Source organism: Dipodomys merriami, unplaced genomic scaffold (genome assembly GCF_024711535.1).
Source record: "Dipodomys merriami isolate MVZ:Mamm:240054 unplaced genomic scaffold, mDipMer1.0.p SCAF_2, whole genome shotgun sequence".
In the NCBI taxonomy this organism is placed as follows: Eukaryota; Metazoa; Chordata; class Mammalia; order Rodentia; family Heteromyidae; genus Dipodomys; species Dipodomys merriami.
Genome location: NW_027203381.1, coordinates 95,333,067 through 95,355,173, shown reverse-complemented (window position 1 = coordinate 95,355,173; position 22,107 = coordinate 95,333,067).

Here is a 22,107-nt window from a genome sequence, read left to right as displayed (position 1 = left end):
ATAGAAAATATGTGTAGACACTAAGAGACCACAAATAATAATTATTCACTGAAAAGATTTTAGTTCTTCTACATTTTCATCATTAAAATGTTAATGATTGAATTATGTGCATCTTGACACTGATAGGTTTCACATTAAATATGGAAGCCATATTCAGTTTAACAGGCACAGATTTTCTTAGAAACCTAAGTTTTTAAGGCATCACCTATCATTGTCTCAAATTCTCAGGATTCTCTTCACTTTTTCCAATGGCACTAGATGTGAAATGTATGCTAATCTTATACTTTAGCTTCCTCAACAAACATTCAAAGCAGCTACCACATGCTAAATTCTAAAAATTCCTTAACTGTTCAAGGTTATTAGATGATGATCCAGTCTTCTAGGGTACTAATTGCCCATAGTGTAAGAGAACAAAGTATCGTGGAAATAATAGCTTAGGTTAGACACATGGGTCTAGGTTTTATGACAGCCAAAATGGATAGGAAGGATTATAATGGCACCTAAGCATCTGTTAAAACTAGCTCTATCAGTGATCTGTGATCCAAACTATGGTTTTGTGATGGACTATTATCAGTTCGGAAATATAATCGCAGAGTATCAGGTCAAACATTTACTTTTTTAAAAGAACACCTAAGAATAAAATTATATATTGCCTAATAGAATTTTAGGATGTGATCAAGTAGAACCATATCCTCACCAAACATAAAAACAAATGGAACAAATATGTCTCAAAATGCATTTAGCATGTGGTTCTTTTCTGTAGTGTGAAGCAACAATCTTTATTATCTTTGTAGTTTACAAATATTGCTTCTTAATAAAGCATAAAAATTATTTGCTTCAAGTTGGAATGAACTGCATAATAAGAATAAATCAGATAAATGTTCTTTTCTCCTGGTACCCTCTTTGGGGGATACCTATTGATGGAGATCTGTAACAATGGACACACTTCAGTAGCTCATGAATTTTACCTACTAAATATAGTAGGCAATGAAGCCAAAGATCAATAAAAGATTAATGGTTTTAATTACCCCTCTGTAACAACTTGTGGGTAAAATTTTGCTTGCTATTTTCACCCAGGGTAACACAACACAGTCAACTTTCCAGTGAAGCTAATTTGACTTTCTGCCTGGTAAATTGCTCATTGACAGTCCTTTAATGAGTCTGCTCTGTGTGTGACTGAACACGGAGCATACTTCTACTTTTGAAAACCAAGAAAAAAAAGTCTATAAAACTGATGAATGACACATAAACAATTTCCTTATGAAACCTACTAGAAAATAAGACAATTTCTAGGCAAACGTTTCTCTGCTTGAGCCATATGGAACAAACAAAAGTACCAAATGGGTGTTGTATTTATGGAGCTGCATAAATGATGTTCATACTGACAAACATCATCCAAACGCATACAGAGTGACTCAAAAGATGATATATTATCTCTTAGACAAAAGAAACTTTACATGATTCACTTTAGATTATTGATGTTTTGAAAGAAGATTAACTAATATTCCTTTCATATATGTTTGCAAATCCACATTCAAAAATCAATGGGTCTTTAAACACCTGTAGAAAACTAAAGTTAGATACTTATATATCACCCTGCACCAGAATCAACTCCAAATGGATCAAAGACGTTGAAATAAAACCAGATACCCTGAAAACATTACAGGACAGAATAGGAGAAACATTAGGTCTCCTTGGCACAGGACAAAATTTTCTTAATAAAGAGCCAGAAACACAACAAATCAAAGAAAGGTTGGACAAATGGGATTATATGAAACTCCAGAGCTTCTGCATAGAAAAGGACAGAGCAAGCAAGATCAATAGAAAGCCATGTATTGAGAGAAGATCTTCACTAGCCATAGAATGTACAAGGGCCTCATATCTAAAATCTACTTCGAATTCAAAAAATTAAATCCTCCAAAAATGAATTCTCAAAGAACCAGCTGCCCCATTAAATAAGTGGGCTAAAGACTTAAAGAGAGACTTCTGTGAAGAAGAAATAAGAATGGCTAATAGACACATGAGGAAATTCTCAAAATATCTGGCCATAAAAGAAACATAAATCAAAACAACATTGAGATTCCATCTCTGCCCAGCTAGAATGCTATAATCAAGAAATCTAATAACAATAGATGCTGGAGGGGATGTGGCCAAAAGGAAACCCGAATGAATCATTGGTGGGAATGTAAACTTGCTCAACCACTTTGGAAAACAGTATGGAGGTTCCTCAAAAGACTACACATGGCGCTCCTCCATGACTCAGCAATCCCACTTCTGGGCATTTACCTAAATGATCACAAACAAGGACATACTAAAGCTACCAGCACAACTATATTTATTGCAGCATTATTCAGCATACCTAAGACATGAAACTATCCCAGATATACCTCAAGAGGTAAATGGATCAAGAACATGTGGTATTTATATACAATGAAATTTTGTGCTTCCATCAGAAAAAATAACACTGTCGCATTTGTAGGGAAATGTAAAGATGTGGAAAAATATCATATTAAGTGAAGTAAGCCAGACCAAAGAAACATAGGTTCTGTAGTTTCCCTTATTTGCAATACTTAGTATATGTCTAGGATAATCTTAACAGCTGAGTAGACTAGCTCAATAGCCATGCACATATGACCATATAAGATGACACTAAGAAAGTCTGGGGAGGTGGCTCAGTGGTAGAGTGCTTGCTTTGCATGCATGAAGCCCTGGGTTCAATTCCTCAGCACCACATAAGCAGAAAAAGCTGGAAATGGCACTGTGGCTCAAGTGGTAGAGTGCTAGCCTTGAGCTGAAGAACTGAGGGCCAGTGCTCAAGCCCAGAGTTCAGGTCCCATGACTGACAGACAAAAAAAAAAAAAAAAAGATGACACTAAGCAAAGTGAACTCCAAGAGGTCTTTCTTTGTTATTGTTGCTTTTAATGTACTATGTGATATTGTTTTCCTTTGTACGTACTTCCCACTATAGTATATCACCTCTTGTCACTATATTTGATTTTTTTACCCTGGCATTGTATATATATTTATTTGAATTAGGGAAGGGGAACCACAATATGTTGAGACAAAGGACATGGAGAGAACCAATGCAACAGCAATTTACACAAGATAGTATGTTGGAAATGATCTGTACAACTTGGGGATGGGAGGGTTGAGGGGAGGGAAAGTAGAAGAATTAGGGAAGGGGTAACAAGTTTGACAAGAAATGTACTTATTACTTTACTTATGTAACTGTAATCTCTCTGTACATCACCTTGACAATTAAAAGAAAGTTTCTGGAAATTCAAAATTATGCCCTGGTGTGCAAGTAGCTTAATCATGATGAGTCTTCTTTTAGCTCTTCAATACAACAAATCAGGATACTGAATCATAACATCCAAGGTTTATCAAGGGAGAATGACTAGAACTATGGACATAATATTTTATTTGTTCAGTTTCTATTGAATTGTGGTGGTACAAAGTACAGCTGTTGCTATGGTACTAAAAATAAATTATTCATCTTACTACATTTGTCTGACTACAATTTGTATTAGTTGTCATTTTTTTTCGATTAACAAGATTAGTATGCCTTTACAATAATACTAAATGGAGTTGTTATTGTCAATTGTTAATAACCTTTGAATACAATGGTAAGAAATGTCCACATCAATATACAAATTCAGTGGGACACCCACATCAGAAACAATTGCATTTCAGGTAACTATGCTAAACAAATACATGACTGGTATTTCTTATTTCTTATATAGGCTTAAAGAAAAGTAAAGATATTCCATGTAGCAATTTAATTATTTTCCTACTCAGTTATGTTAGGTCATTTGCTAAATGAACTTGCATGTAAAATGAAAGTAAAATGGGTTAATTTGAAAATAGCCTTTTCTATCTGAAAGCAAAAAACAAGAACCTAGAGTATCATGCTATCAAAAGAAAAGTCTGCATGGTGTATATTACACAAGGTATCTGTTTGAGACAACACGAAAGAGAGAAAGGGCACCCTGAGAAACGAAGAAGTCAAATTAGAGCATAAGGCTTCCAACACTCAGCCAAACTCACGGAGAAATTTGGAGAAATGCTTTTTGATCACAGTCTCTTGCTTTATATTCTGAATTTGTTCCATCACAAATTGTGTGCTTTCTGAACAAGAGCATGCCCTTGAGCTGTGGACCATGAAGGAACTAATGGCTAATGATGGTTTCTCAACAACTCTTCAAACAGCTAAGCAACAATTCGTTATTTGAAGGGGATCTAAGGTACACATCTCTATTACAGCCCACTCCTGTGCCAGGCAGATACATTTCTCTATATTGATTCAGGAAAGCATTCAGCCAAGGTCCTAATGGGATCTTGCCTTGTAAAGAAACTCAAAGATGAAGGACAACATAGCAAAATATTGTTCTTAGTGTTGTTGGTTGATATTGCAATTGATACTCACTTCTGTCTATTCTAGAATCTACCTTAACTCAACTATTTGCTTCTGTCAGTTTTGCTTGCCTTAGTGGCTTATTTGATGTATTAAGGCTCTCAAGGAAGAACATTGACAGGAAGAAGGCAAATACAGAGAGTGACAAGAAAGGCAGATAGATTGAGAGAGGAAGAAAGGAAGGAAGGAAGGAAGGAAGGAAGGAAGGTAGGAAGGAAAGAAGGAGTTGATAGATGACATGATGTAAAAGTAGAAAAAAGATTGGGAGGAGAAGAAAGAAGAAGGAGGGGGAGCAAAAAGAGGTAAGGGGAGGGAGAAAAAGGGAAGGAAGGAGAGCAGAGAAGAAAAGAGTATAGAAGAGAAGAAAGATAAAATGTAAAATATAAAACTGGAGGAAAAAGAGTAATGGTTTAGCCAATATTCTCTCTGTGATAAGAATAAAGGTATAATGTAAGACAATGTAATATATATATATTTATAAATATATATATATATACACACACATTTGATGCAGAAAATATGTAGCTATGTGTGGTACTACAGAAAGACAAATAATTTAGTACTAGAGTAGTGTTTGTAAGATAAAAGGGTAAGATTTAGAGATGGGTAAAATAAGAAGCCTTTGGATAGTGACAGGTGTATCATATATCTCTGGGACAGATATATGTGACTGGTTATATTATCCTTTACACTTTGGTTATCTATATATTATCAGGAGAAAATCTTACTTTAAAGATACATGAGAGTTGGTACTGACATTTGGTTCATTTGAACAAACACAATATCCTCAATCATGCACATACACTCATGTTACCATTTTTGTGTGTGAAATATTGAAGGTAGTATCTTTGTAAAGGTATCATCTTTATTAACTAGATGACTGGCACAAACAAAGCATACATATACTGATAGATTTATTACTCAGAAATTCTGGTTTAAATCATGTGTGAGTGAATAAAAATTTAAATTCAGTGATATAGATGATTATTATAAATTTGCTAGCTATTCAATGTGAACCCAAATATGATTGTGCTATCAGAAGCAAGTTTTATTTAGTTCTTATTTTAGCTACTACACCATGTTACAGTGACAGCTTCAAATCTCTGATTTCCTCATTTACAAAATCAAATGTCTGATCTGATTTTGCACTCAGAGAGCCTATGGGTTTTGGATGTTCATTTATATGGAAAGACTTTTTTCTTCTTTATGGTTGGATATTATAGAATTTCACTACCAATCAGGAAAAGATTAAAATAAATAGCATAATATTTTACTTTTGATTTTCCATCATTTAAAACTAAGGTGATATATGCAATTTCACAAATAATTTACCACCCATTGGAATCTGTCATTGATTATTTATGCTAACTTATATTTTATAAGTTATATTTTATATTTTATAAGTTATATTTTATAAGGAATGCAAATTTTTAAGTTACATTTTTAGGTTAAAGGTAGATGAGGTTGAAGCCAAAGATATGCACACCTTAATATTTTTATAATATATTCATACTTTCATAGTATTAAATTTTTGAGTGTATGAGTATGTTTATTCCTCCATCTAATTTAATTACTAGGAAACAAGTAAAAGTTCTCTGCATAATAATATAGCCTTTGTGCTAAGTATCATAACATAACTAGAAAAATATTTTGTTCTTCTCTAACTGTGGGTGAAGTAAATTCATAGTGAGAATTTTTTTTAATTTTGAAAGGAAATAATAAATTACAATGCTATTGCTTAAGTGATACTTACAATGTCTTGAGTTAAAACTAAGAATATAAAAGTTAGAAATAATAAAACTCTACAGATTCGAGGACCACAAACCTTCAAAATTATTCGGAATTAAAGACAGCATTGTTATAGGTATTTTCTAGGACAATGTTGCAAAATTGTTAATATAGGGTATAAAATAACAACCTAAAGATAGCAAACTTTTGTTAAATTGATGACCAAATGGACTAACTACTTGTCAGGATATAAATTACCATGATTGGGGCTGGGAAGGTGGCTCAGTGGTAGAGCACCTGCCTGTATACCTGAGGCCCTGGGTTCGATTCTTCAGCACCACATAAGCAAAAAGAAAAAAGCTGGAAGTGGTGCTGTGGCTCAAGTAGTAGAGCGCTAGCCTTGAGCTGAAGAGCTGAGGGACAGCGCCCAGGTCCAGAGTTCAGGCCCCAGGACCGGACCCCCTCCCCCCCAAAAAATAAATGAATAAATTACCATGATAAAGCCTGCATATTGAAAAACATGTTTATCATGAAAAGTAAAAATATGGAGATACCAACAAGTAGGTCAGGCCCCAGGACCGGACCCCCTCCCCCAAAATAAATAAATGAATAAATTACCATGATAATGCCTGCATATTGAAAAACATGTTTATCATGAAAAGTAAAAATATGGAGATACCAACAAGTAGATATATATTGTGTCTTAATGTTTACAATCAAGCCCTAAGTAAACAAACCGAAAACAGAAGGGAAAAAAAACTGATTGAGGTATTGCTTACAGCTATCTTTCTTTATGACACCTGACATAAACTAAAATAAGGTTCCTGCTACTTGATAATACTGAACTGTCTCCAAAGAACAAAGTTTGTGTGTTCTCTTTTCATTCTTCCCTATAACCTGAAGAAAATATGACTTAACAGACTTCTCTGTCAAATGAAGCATTTTGATCACAGACACAGCCACAAAGATTTGCATCTGCTTGAGACGTATTTGGAGAGTAATCTCAGGGGTCAGGGACCAAGGCCAAGTGGGGAAAGAGATAGTAAGTGACCTCTACACACTGCCCCTGGCATGATATTAAATACTATAAATGACAAAGAACTAAGGTCTTTAATATTTATTGAAAATGTGTAAATGCTCTCTATGTAACACTCCAGTACTCTTCAGAGAAAAGTTGCTGCAAGCTAATGATTACAGAATTACATAGCAAAGAAAAATGCTATTTGAGTAATAGGGTACAATTTTCAGCCTCCCACCTTGAAAAATGGTTAACTTCTAGTCACATGAGATCTGAATCATATAAGATAAAAAATTATGGGTTTATAAAAGGGATATTGCAATCACTGATGATTATGTCTTACTGGCTATAACAACAGATGTATAAAATGGAGTATATTTCCATGAAAATGTCTTCACTGAATAGAACGGAAAGAATAAAGTGAGGCACTTTGTATCTGAAGTTATATCTCTTGAGGTTCATCACATGTTCTAATGGATCAGTACTAGATAATTGAAAGGAATGTAACAAAGTAGAATAGGAGTGTTACCTCACTGAAAACCAAAGGCAGTTCTGAAGGAGAGACTAGAATAATCATCCAGTAATAACAACTATGCTAAGAATAATAAGAAATCAATTCATAGGATATTATCTCTTTTTTTACCAAGAAAAAGATAACTGGTTAAAAAAAGCATAAATTTCCACTGGAAATTGACCTTCAGTGTTAGTAAAATATCAATTTGTAATATATTTGTTGTGGATAGCAAAATTACCAGTGTAGCTGTTTTTTTCATTCAAAATTATTTTCTGTAGTTTCCAAATCTGTGTCATCTATATTAGTGTATAAATTAAATAAGCCAAATTGTAGATAATGATACACAAAACAGCTTTTAAAGTAATGAACACATTTGCCTCATAGACAACATTTTTTATTACAGATTACTAAAAGAAAATTTCTGAGAGGTCTGTCAGGTAAGTAACAACTTAAGCTTTGGCCCTCTGCTCCTGCAGCACAGATTTTTTTTTTGTTAATCTCAGCAATCAGTGTGATGGTAACCTGAAAGTTTGCATGCTTATAAAATTGTGGAAGGATAAAGGGCTTGGGAAAAAGTAGAAAACCAAGGTGCAAAAGATTATTCTGTTATTGGGCTCCTTGCTGAGAGAGGCTGAGGAAAGGGATGAAGATGAGGGTGAAGGATACTTACTAAGAAAGGAAATACTTTCCAAGAGGTGGAGTAATAGAAGCAGAGAACCGCAGAGAAATAGAAACAGGACAAAGACAAGGTTTTTTTTCGTTTGTTTGTTGTTTGTTTTGTTGTGTGTGTGTGTGTGTGTGTGTGTGTGTGTGTGTGTGTGTGTGTGTGTGTGTGTGTGTGTGTGTGTGTGTGTGTGTGTGTGTGTTCTCTTTCGGGAAACTAGCCTCTGCTTCATTCTCTAAGAGGTAGTCTCAAACTGAAGCACCTCTATCATAGCCTGTATTAATTAGCCAGCGACCTTAGACTGTTTCCACAGGACTGCTTCAGAGAAAGGTACAGCTGGAGGATTAATGAGTACATTCACTCAACTAAGGAGATAGTAGCTGGGATTCCAATAACACTCATTGTAAGGCAAAGAAATAGATTAGATTTTTACTGAGGAAAGAACATGATTGATTGATTTTTGGGTTGTAGGACTTGAACTCAGGACTTCGGTGCCATCCCTGAGCTCGTTCACTGAGGGCAGTGTTCTACCCCTTTGAGCCACCATACTACTTCTGGCTTTCTGGTGGTTAATTGGAGATAATTGTCTAATGGACTTTCCTGCCCAGATTGGATTTGAACTGTGATTCTCAAATCTTAGGCTCCTGAGTAGCTAGGATTACAAATCATAGATTAAATAAAGAAATTCAAAATTATATAATTCCAACCTTTGCAAAATGTACCAACTGTTACTGCTCCTCACTTTCCTTGGTTAAAAGAAGGGTGTAAGTATGTTATATATTGGATAGGTAGTGTCATTTACATGTATTTCTACAATTAAAATAAAAATCTTGGAAATGATTGATGAAAACATTAACAGTGTAAAATTCAATAAGAAGGGGAAAAATTTGTTTCTTATTTTTATTTTGTTTTTTTGTTTTTTTCCTGGCTGGTTGCAGGGCAGAAAGGTATGGACATGAGGTAGCCAGGCTTCAGAACCAGTTATCAGCTTACTTTTGAAAGGGCAAACACAAGTGACTCCATTTGGAATCTGTTTTAGAGTGTCTTTCTCTCTCTTTTTTTTGAGTTTAATTAATTTACTGTATTGTTACTTTAGAGTTGATGTATGTCAGGGTTATATTAGGTAATGAATACATTCACTTTTGTAGTATCTTCTGTTCCCTTATTCTCTCCCAGTCACTCCCTCCCATCTCCACCCACAAATTGTACAGTTTACTCCCATCAGTGTCCAGTTCCATGTTGCACTCTTTCACCCAGTTTCTTAGAAGACTGAAATGACAGCTGTTGGCCCAGGTCTGCTGCTAGCCTACAGTAAAATATCAGTAGGAGGCATAGTTACCTTAAGGTTCAGTGGAGACCACACCAGCTTCCAGGTTTATTCTTTGGTGTTTGGCAAAATATGTTTCCTCATAGACTGACACATTAAAGTGGTTTGGTTCCATGATATGTTTGTTCCCCCCCCTTTTCCCCCCCAACGTCGTCAAACTAATCAAGCCAAGCAAAGGAAAAGATTGTTCACCAACAACAAAATAAATAAATAAATAAATAACACTAGCAAGAAGAGAGTCATTATCTTTTTTAAATGATATCCTCTCACTTTTGCTAGATTTTATTCCTTAAATAAGATGTATCCCTTTAGGACACACTCAGGGAAAAGAGATTACACAAGTGTGTGTTTACTGTGACCATTGTAAAATTTATCAGAAGCTGTTTATTTAACAGTAAACATAAGCTAAGGTTTGTGCTTTTTGCTTTTCTATTTGTGTTACTATATTGTGAATTGTGTTAATATATAATACAGTCCACATAACAAGCTTGGTAGATAGGAATTACTAGTGTCTTTTTATTTGGGGCAAAATAGAAACTCTACTTAACTAAATTTATTGTGCGTACTGCTAGCAAACACATTAGGTATTGCAAACAGAGTATAAATAGCCTTCTATTGTATTTCAGTAAGAATATCAAGGCCCATCTTTGTGCCTTATTTTTATAGTGTTTTATTTTATAGAGTTTCTCATGGTATAAGTTACCATTCCAAAATTTTTGAGTAGACACATGATGCAAATAATTAGTTAGTAGAGGGATCTTTCAATTTTTTCATTAATCTTGCTGAGATTTCAAAATAAACTCTTTTGTACATATACAGTAAGTAGATAGAAATTTTTAAATCTGTGAAATAGTACTATCTTCAATTTCTCTTCTATATCCTCACTAAGGGGAAGGAAACAATTTCCTTGAAAAGATAGAGTGAAATGAGTCACATCCAATGAGTGGCTGCTTGTGACTACTTTATTATGTAGTTTTCTGCCATTCATACCTTATCAGATTTTAAATTAACATATAAATTTCCATAGCTATGCACTATAACAATCATTAATTTAAAAGCATCTAATCTCATTTTGAAAGTTAGATAAAAAACAATCAACACTTTAGAATGAAAGTGCTACCCCTAAGCTGGAAAGTAAGAGCCTAGGAGCATTATCCTGACTAATCACCATTAACCACAACAACCATAATACTTGCAAAGTAGAAACACTGTTTTAATTAATTGTAACACCTACAGGGTGAAAAGATCTAGAATCTGCTGCATTATAAACAAATGGAGCCTGGCAGAATTCATCCCAGTTTTCATTTAACAAATCCACAAATTAACCTAAAATACATAATAAAGGGAACTCTAAGGCCACTTTCATTGTAAATTGTATGAATGCATCTGCTGTTGGTAACAATGAATTTCTTTCTATTTTCACCTATGTAACTTTGGAATTATTTTAAATTCAAACTTTTCCTCAACTTACTTGTTTTTCCATAGGAAACCAAGTAAGCTTCATTAACATCTAAGAAAACAACAGGAAAAAAATAAATGAAACTACAAGCCAAATTTGTTGTCCCATTTGGGATTCTAAAACTGCCTAATTTAATATTGTTTTCATGGCTTTTATTATGCTTGGGTGCACATATCTTTTTTTTTTTTAACTCTAATAGATGGCAAACTAATTGAATATAGGGAATGAATCACACTTATTTGTTTGTCTAAGTTTTTGACCAAGAAATATTGTATCTAAGTCAGGACTCAATAAATGTTAAATGAAGTATGTTAAAATATATCCTGTCATAAAAAAATGGGTGTTTGTAAGAATAGCAGTGTCTGATAATAGAATAAGCAAATCCAGTTATTAACAATAATATAATATAACGGCTTTAAAATTAAATTACAAAATTAAAATTGTATTAACAGAATTCAGATATGGTGATGAGACTTTCTGTGCAGTGTGTAGAATTATTTAATTACAATAGTGAATAAATATTTATAAATATTCACTAATACTTAAATGAAAGTAAGAAAATAAAAAGTTTACGTCTATCTATAAGATTAACATGTTTATACACAATAGTGCAGAAATAAAGATATTCAGAAATTAAGTTAACACAACATACAACTTTACACACATGTTCAATAGGACAGGAATAAACAACACATTTTTTACATATTCATAGAGTATAAGGAAATTATTAAGATAATAAATTTTTCATTATATGGGAAATGCTTGTCTCATAGTTGCTGATGAAATCAAGGCATAATTTTATCAATGTGATTTGTACTTAGTTTCTCCATTACATGCACAGAGAAAAGAAATTACAAAAATATTGTCAAAGATTGATTCCAAAAAGCAACATGATTTTTTTCTATTCCTTTATGAATTTATTAAATGACATGTTTAACTGGCTATAATCAGAAATAACCTTAATATTAAAAATGAAATTATGAAATAATCTCCTTAGGCAGCATATAATTTCATTGGCAAAGTTAATAATCTTAAAATATTAGACTGTGCTTAGCTATAACCCTTCTCAGCTATTTTCATAAATGCTTACAGAATATTTTACAGAATTTTACAGAATGTGCCACTCAATATACATAAGTATATGTATGCATAAATATATATTGATATGTATACATATATGTATACATGTATATATACATATTGACATGTATATGATTATATACATGATTCATATGAATATATGAATTTTTTTTTTTGTCCATTGTGGGGCTTGAACTCTGGGCCTGAGCGCTGTCCCTCAGCTCTTCAGCTCAAGGCTAGCTCTCTACCGCTTGAGCTACAGCACCACTTCTGGTTTTCTGGTTTATTGGAGAGAAGAGTTTCATGGACTTTCCTGCCTGGACTGGCTTTGAACCACAATCCTCAGATATCAGCTTCCTGAGTAGCTAGGATTACAGGCGTGAGCCACTGGTGGTCAGCTTGTCTTATTTTCTTAAAGACTCACTCTTGATTGTATTTTGTCAACATATTTGACTGGTGTTGGCTTTGTGCCAGATATATCCATGTCATCCAAGTTTGTGAAAACATAGTATATGCTTTTCCTTCTTCTGATCAAGTAATTGTTCCAGCTCTAGGGAAGTTAAACAAGTAGAGTCACTCTGAGTTCTGTTTGTTTCAAATTTATATGATTCAACTAGAGACATATTATCATCTTTTTACAGTAAGTCTAGCACTCCTTGTGCAAGTCTCTGTACTATCTGAGGCATCTCTCTAATAGTGACAGCGTATAGAGGAAACTACAAAAGAGAAAGAGTGGACATGCTTGTGACTCAGGTAGAAACTTGTATCTAGATATTTCTGAGTTTAGCTGCATACTCCATTTTAGGCATTACACAATGTAAATTACCTTGATCTTTTGAAATAAAATTAAGTCCTATAGGACTGGAAAGGTGGCTCAGTGGTGAGTACTTTCCTTGCATGCATCATGCACTGGGTTTGATTCCTCAGCACCACATAAGCAGAAAAAGCCAGAAGTGGCACTATGGCTCAAGTGGTAGAGCACTAGTCTTGACCTGAAGAGCTGAATTCAGGCCTCATATCTGACCAAAAATAAAAAAATGTCCCATATTGTAGTCCTAAAATCTCATTTCTGAAACAAATGTAATAAGTACATCAACAAGGAAATCTTCATGATTCTTTTCCCACTAGCTTCTCAGATTGTCTCCTCTCTACGACTGTAGTAAAGATTAGAAATAAATAAAATGTATCATTGCCATGTTGTTACCCAGCTGTAAATTTCACAATTTTTAGTCTACCCTAGAGATCCATGTAAGTAATGATATCAACAGATAAAACAGGTAGAAATTTATGGATTTACAAAAATTTCTCACTAGGTAATAAAAGCCAGTATGAGAAATGTGTGGAGGATGAGCAGACAATCTTCATACAATGCTTTGTAGTTATTACTTTCTGTGAAAGAAGATTTAGTGTTTCATGAACCCAACTTGCAAAGTGCTTTCATCAATTATATGATAAATCAATGATGCATAATCTTTACATATGAAGATAAACTCTGTAAACACAATGATTATTTTTTAGGTAACTAGAAATTATGACAACTGATTAACCACAAAATTCAGATTACTCAAATAAGTATTTCAATAAACATAGAGAGCTTCAGTTCTGACAGTGGCTAAGTCTGTTTCAACTTGTATTCTAGAACTGAAAAAAGCAAAGATGAATGTGGAACCAAACTCCATTTATCACCTGAGATCCAAACCACAGAATATTCTGGGTGCCCAGAATAAATAAACACTTTAGACCCAAAGGCCAGTAACCTCATTTATTCCTCCAGTTCAGCTATATGGCAAATGATTTCAGGTCCCTTAGGGAAAAACTCTAGACATATATATTTGTAGTGCTGTCAGAGGGCCCTTTCTCAAGGTGACATATCCCTTTTATAAGGGGACTTCTGGTCTATCGACTGTCTCAGGCCTAGTTGAAAAGCTATGACTGTTTATTGCGGTGAGCTACATTACGCTTGTGTCCATTCCTCTCATCAGTTTTGTTTGTACCGTTTCATTGTTGTTTGGCCTTACTTGTACATACCAAGTTTAGCTGTCATTTTCCAGTTTACTTCATGCTCAGGAAAGCCAAGATCAGCAAGCTACTATAAAGATCATCTATGAGAAACAACTATGATTTCTGCATAGAACCTGCTACTTTATGATGTCCCACTGCAAACAAAATACCCATCATTGCTGTGATGCCGACCTATGGGACATAGCATTTCAAAGGTAAAAGGTCCTACTATGGAAATAACTCATGTTTCTCAATAACAAGTACAAGAACTACACCAAGTAACTATTTTGATAATAATTCAACATTTACATCACTTAAAATTTTATTCCTATACTATTTTCAGTTGGTCTCTATTGACTTCTGAAAGTCAACTCTTATCTTTTTGACCCATAGGAATTTCTACTGGCACTGGTATGACCTACCCAGTCCTCTGCCAGTGAGTATAGCATAGGCCTTCTTCAGCTATCTCCTACTGCGTTATCAGTTTGCCAAATTGCCTCTATAAGACATAAGATGCTTACTTTCAATGAAGTTTTTCATTTGTGTGTAAATAGAAAATGCTAGCACTTACCCCTTTGAAAAATTGCTTACAATGCAGCAAACTAAGAAAATAATGCATTTTCTCCCCTTAAGTTTGAAACTAAATTATAATTGTTTGCCAAACATAACCTATGTTAATACCAACATTGAAAGTCTTATTTATTTCATAGTTTTGAGAATGCTGAGAAACATAAATGTGTTCAATTATGCAGTGTTGATGAAGATGTCTAATAACATGATATTTGCAAACTCATTGACTAAATATTTCAAATATATTATTATTACATATTTTCCTTAACTCTGTTTTTATTTTATTTCTTAGCTATTGGTTGATTGATATATTAATTCTCACAAGAAAGAGACTCAATAGTCTTTTTTAGAAATTATTAAAGAATATTTATATTAGAACTATGAATAACTTGTTGATATTAACTTGTATTTTTCCATTCAGAATTTTAATTTTTAAAGAAAGTTAACATGTCAATACTATAATTTATATGATACTGAAGCTTTTCAATTTTAATGTAGTTGAATGTATATGCATATTTGTACTCACATGGGCTGCTTTCTTTAGATGATGACATTATAAAAGTATAAGGTCCTCCTTTTTTTTTTTTTTTTTGACAGTCACAGGACCTGAACTCTGGGTCTGGGTACTGTCCCTCAGCTCTTTAGCTTAAGGCTAGTACTCTACCATTTGAGCCACAGAGCCACTTCTAGCTTTTTCTGCTTATGTGGGGCTGAGGAATCGAATACAGGGACTCATGCATGCAAGGCAAACACTCTACCACTAAGCCACCTTCCCAGCCCTAATGTCCTCTGTTTTAAGTAGCATATTTATTTCAATAATTTGAATATTTGGGGTGTTTATTTTTCTACTGAAATTCATAATCAACACAGAAAATTTTAAAATAATACTAATGTGATATAATGGTGAAGTCATTAGCATTTTAGAACTATCAATAATTAATCTGCTTACTAAAATTATTTTCTTTAGTAATTTTATGTATATATATTTTTTAAATTGTGAAAATACCATACAGAGAGGTTACAATTACATGGGCAAGATAATGAGTACATTTCTTATCAAGCATTGTAGCCTCCTCCTTTGTTTCCCTTTCCCATCCCATCCCATCCTCCCCCTTCCCCCCCACCCAATCCTCCCCCTCCCCCACACCAAAGTTGTAAAGTTCGTTTTTGACATAACGAATTGTACATCTCATTGTTGCAATGGGTCCACCTGTATCCCTATTTAAATGATTTGTTTTTTTCCCTTCCCCTCCACAAATTATACCAACATCAAATATAGTGAAAGAGGGGTTATACCATGGGAGAGGGACATACAAAGCAACAAAGGAATCATCTTATAAATATGTTAGAAACAATTGCATGAAAGCAAAAACATTTGAATATTTATCTTGGGGTTCAATTCACCTAACATCAACTTACCTGACCTTTTCTGCTTGTCTCGGACATATACTAGTTATTGCAAATAAGGGAAACCATGGGGCCTATGTTTCTTTGGGCCTTTTTTCCACATTTGTAGAAAGTCCACTGTGATAATCACCTTATAATAATTGTCCCAGTATTTTGTGTCTAACACATTGGATCCAGCTCCATTAGGCTGTAGAAAAGAAAAGAACAAAATGAATAACCTATTTAAAACACTATCGTCTCTGATCTTTCCATGCAACCATGAATGGTAGCCAGCACGAACCCTGTTGTGGTCACTTCTGAGCATTGGGGTTGTCAGTTTTTCCTGTAGACGACTAGTAATAAGTGTGAATGCTAGCTGCTGCTCTGGTTTCACCCTGTGTCATAATCTCTTAGGCAATGAACTCTGCTTTTATACAATGAACTGCCTCCTGTCACCTCCCTCCAGCTTCCAGTTCCTGCTGGTGAAGCCTTGCAGAACTTTCCTGGTGTTTGTTCTCACATCTGACAAACAAGCATTGACCCCATAAAATGACAAACCTTAAGATGAAACCTAAGGGAAGTCAATAGCTTCTCATGCCTGTCTCATGCGGAATATAGACACTAAGTCTCAGAATAGCTCACCCTTCTTTCTCGGGGAAGCTGAAAGAGAGCAGTGAGTAACATGGAGAGACAATATCATTTTGCTTCACATTTTTATATTTCAGCAATACCACCATGCTTGTCCAGTATCTGCAGTGGTCAAAGGAGTGATGGGCTGGTGGGCTTACTGTATCTTGGTTTGTAACTACAGCACTATTCACCGTAGCCAAGGTATGGAATCAGTTGCTCCTCAATGGACAGATGGGATAAATTGATAAAGAAATGTGATATAAGCTGGGCACCAGTGGCTCTCACCTGTAATCCTAGCTACTCATGAGGCCGAGATCTGAGGGTTGAGGTTCAAAGCCAGCTGGGCAGGAAAGTCTGTGAGAATCTTATCTTCAGTTAACCACAAGAAAACAGGAAGTGGTGCTGTGGCTTAAATTGTAGAGAGGTTGCCTTGATCTGAGCTGAAGAGCTGAGGGACAGCACGACAGCACCAAGGCACAGAGTTCAAACCCATGACCTATTTTATTTATTTATATATAATATGTATATAATATGTATAAATATATTCATATATTTATATATTAAGTGAAGTCAGGCCCCGAGAGAAAAAAATGTACGTTTTTTCCTTATATGTGGAAGCTAGATTTAGCTTATAAATTCATAAGTAAATATGTTGGGTGGTATGATAGTACATGCAAATGTATTAACTGAAATATGGTTGATTCAAGGGAGGACTTAAATAGTGTAATTCCTTAGAAAGGGACATTGAAAGTTCAACAAAGTAAGCACCAGGAAGCAGGAAGCTTGAGAGGGATGAAATGGGATCAAGAAGAAATGAGAAAAGGAATGAAGAGGAGAAAAGGTAGACAGGAATTTGATGTATATCTTACAAAATTAAGAATAATGAGAGAAGGAGTGTATAGAGGAGGGATGGGTGAGAATGTTGAAAGGGGTAACGTTGTTCAAGATTCATTGTATTCATAAACTGCTTTGTTAAATGTTAATCAACTCCTTTGTATGACTACTTTAAGATAGCAAATTAATTATCTGTTTAAAAAGTCATGGGCTTTTTCTATTTAATAGTGTCTAGTTAAAAAGTATATAGTGTTTAATCCTTATAAGTCACTCTTTGTGAGAAGTAAAATTCTGTTGAGCTCAGTGCCTTAAAATGTCTTAGAAGAAAAATTATTTTTTGTACTAATTTCTCCCTTGTCCTACATTTTTTCCAAAAAAGAAAGCATCCATATTAACCCTTAGACAAATTTTATCTGGATTTTGTTTACTTTTATCCTTGGTTTATAAGTAGGTGTACTTGTTTGTGTTCTATGAGAGTCCATGAACATCGCATACAAACTTTTTCCTTTTCAAAAGCTTTACCTTACTTTCTAAATGCTGCTATTCTTCATTATTAGCACCTGCTATCAAGAAACTAATGCAAGCAGAAAAACACTGAATACACATCAGGTTAAGTGTTTACTTTGATACTTATTTTAAAACCAGACTGCATGGGGTAGTGTGCAGAATGGCTATAGTGCTTTCTGTCTAACCTTCAAGAAGTATGAACCAGTGCGTTTATGATGAACTCAATTGTGCAAGTGTGATGTGTCACATTATTTAGAGATGTGTTAAATATATTTAATTCCAAGTAGAGAGGGATTGTCCCTAAAAAATGAGCAGATGCTGTACAAGGAGCAATTGGTTATGACCTAGATTTCAGATTTGGGGGACCTCATGCCACATATAGCTATTAACAGGGCCCACAGGCAAGAAACACTAGCAAGAGACACCTGAGGCTCAAGGAGATGCTAAGTTGAAATATTTACATGTACTGGAGACTGAACAGGAGAGAACCTATTAGCACATTCAGGGGGATACCAGTTCTGATGGAAAGAAGAAAACAGAGAATTAAATATTCTCTCCAGGAATTCTTAAAGGGTCACTAGTCTGTGAGGATAAAGCCCTAGAGGGAAGATTCACATTTACATTTTTTTTTCTCACTAAAGTGAGAATCAAAAAAGAGACAAAAGAGGAAGGGGTTGGCTAATTTCCTAGTTGGAATTGACTTTGCTGCTTCTCTGAGAACAGGGGAGGAAGGCAATAGGATGTATAATAAATCTAGTCTTGCTCTGTCAACTAGGAGACAATATTGCTATGCTAAGGGTTCTGGAGGCACAATCCCATAATTCAGTGGTTTCACTCCAATGCTTGTTTCACTTCTTTTCCCACTGAGCTCATTTGCAGTCCCAAACAGTATTTTTTTCCCTGTCACTTCCCATTTGTGTCGCCCCTATTTCCATGTTTTTTTTCTTCTTTCTTTCTTTTAGACATGGACCCTGTCACAGCTCAACTTACTTCTGAATTTCCTTGAGCTGCTCCAACTCCTTTTTTTCTTCTTTTCACCCTCAGTTGCCACCACCTGTGGGTTAATGAGGCAGACCTTCTTCTCTGTGAAAATGATCCATACGGACTTTCTATGGTTTGGGAATCATGATCATCAGCCTTTTCCTGTGTGGATAGCACCTTCAATTTGAGGAATCTTGAGCCGTTTGTTTTTTTCTTCACTTGTATTGATTAAATATATTATGCTTACCCTTCAGAAAACCTAAAAACTATTTAGAGACCCTTTTGTAAATTGCTACATTTATTTCCTTTTGCTGTAGTAAAACTGGTCTGTATGGACTTGAGTCTGCACAGGGCATGACTTCTGAAAGATGACCACAGGGTACAGTTGCTCCTGTCAAAAATCATTTAATATGTGGTGAGAAATATTTAAACAATAGATGATGTCACTGATTTTAGTCAACTGTGAATTTGAAATACAAATTTCTAAAACTTTAATTTGTTCCCTGTTTCCAAGGCTACTTAAGAAAATTAAAACTGTTCTCTGGTGACTTTGGACATAGAGTTGAAATTATTGTTTTATTCTCAGTTTCTAGATTATAAGACATTTTAAAGCAATATTATGTAAGACAGTTTTTTTGTAATGCCTATAAGACTCAATTACATTTTATTCCTAAGAATCACTAATGCATACTCATTAAAAAATACAGAGCAGGGCTGGGAAGGTGGCTCAGTGGTAGAGCACTTGCCTTGCATGCATGAGGCCCTGGGTTCGATTCTTCAGCAACACATAAGCAGAAAAAAAAAAAGCTGGAAGTGGCGCTGTGGCTCAAGTGGTAGAGTGCTAGCCTTGAGCTGAAGAGCTGAGGGAGAGCGCCCAGGCCCAGAGTTCAGGCCCCCAGACCAGACCCCCCCCCAATAAAAATACAGAGCATTGCAGATAAATAGAAAAAGGATTTTTAAAAATTATGTGATGGTTGCTTTTGCACCCATACCCATCATTAATTTTGTGTGTGTCTAAGAAGAGAAAGGAGAGAGAAAGAAAGAATATAGGTACCTAGGAGCAAAAGGTATTTGAAAAATGATCACAATGTCTGACAATAAAATTTTCTAAGCATGATGCTCTGACAATTGTACCTTCTGCTGGTGGAATTGAAAGTGAGTGATAAGTAGTGGTAGGTGCTGGTAGGATCTGTAGCTCAGTAAAAGGTTGGCATCAGCCTTATGGATGTTTATAAACAATTTCCATGCTGCTACTTTCCCTAAAAGTAAATGAAACTAATACTAGAAGTTTAGGTTATGAAATGTCATTGGGGCTTCAGAAAAGATCTGTAATGGAAAGAGGCTAAGAGGAAAGGAATTTCATTTTCCTAGAACTGTCTTTGTTTATTCATGTCTCTACCCTGGCCTTTTCAAATCTCTTTAAAATAAGCCTTAGAGAAAAAGTTAGAGGCAAATGGAAATCAGCTTTTTAATTCTACCTTTTTATAATTCTGAAGCTACAACTGACCCTCCTCAATATGGTCTTCCTTTTTAACATTAATTACCTTGTTATCTGAGAGAGGCAGCAGCTCTCTCCTGTCTGCTTAGGAAGGGTGCCAGCAGGGCAACAGTTGGAAGTGAATTACCATGATTGTTTGGGGCTTCCGAAAGCCCTCTCTGCTGTCTATTTTTCTTAGACTCCTTGTAGAGTCACTTGGGTATGTTTTCCAATTCAGTATTTCCATGTCCACTGTCCAGTAAATTTATGTTTATACTGTATGTATATAACCAATTATCCTGTGGCTAGGGGCAATGTCTCTTCTGGATTCTTCACATGCCAATGATTAGAAAACCTAGTGTAAGACTCCTGGGCATGCCCTCAGTCAAGTGGCAGGGGAAAGGGTTACTCTCTTTGCCTGCCTATTTTGCTCATTCCGATGATTGGATATGACCACTGGGGTGAGCAAGCATCTTTGCTTTGTGTTTCCTAATATTAACATTTTTTCCCCTCTGTTTGGCAAAGAATAGTGTTATGTGAGCAAAAATATGAAGATGCAGAGAGCCATTGTAAAGATATTGAAGTGCATACACCCAGTCTATTTACTTAGTTTGATTATTTTGACTGCAACCATTTGTCACTTCAGCTTAAGGCCAGTTTGGCCAATTTGATTAAATTGACTGGTTCTTTCACTGAAGTGACCAGTCACTGCTAACAAATTGGTTGTGTTTGTAGAAACTCATTAGGTTTTATCTCTTGTGTTTTGTCTGCAATAGATGCAGAATCAAGAATGTGATACAGACTTTGCTTTTAGCTTTTATGGCAAGGGGTGTGTAGAAAGGATCATGTTTAGAATTTTATAGATCTGAGATGGGGGAAAATAACCATTATTGACTTAGGCTACAAGCTAGCCCCCAGGTATTAATTATCATCAAGGCAATCATGGTTGTGATTACACTGTGCTTTCTTGAAAGGTTTTTGCAATAAGCACTCGGTACTTCTTCCCTTACTCTCAGCACCTGGGTAGTCAATTAACGTGTGACCTGAGGAAAGTAATGTCTACAGCAAATAGCATGCAAATCATTTCCTCGAAGACAGAAAACAAAAAGAAAGAAAAGAATGAAACAAGAAGCTGCTTTCTTGCCAATAGGAGATGTGCTGACCATCAATGTGGTTCTGATTTTTGAGTTTCATGTATTTTTTTCTGTTTGCCCTCCCAAGGGCCACATATCTTCAAGGCTTCTGCATGTCAGCTGTGTAATTGCTGTAATAATATGCTGTAATAATAATCTGGTATAAAAGTCAGTAGCTGCTTATTATCCAGCAAAACAATTTTCTGGCATTTGTGTGTGTGTGTGTGTGTGTGTGTGTGTGTGTGTGTTGTGACCGAGCAACTGTTTTAGTGACTAGCTACATTAATCATAAAGAATAATTTATGAGACTAAATTAGAGGATATGTCTAACACTAATTTTTGGTGCTATTTTCATTCAAAATAAAATATATTCATCCCAGTGCA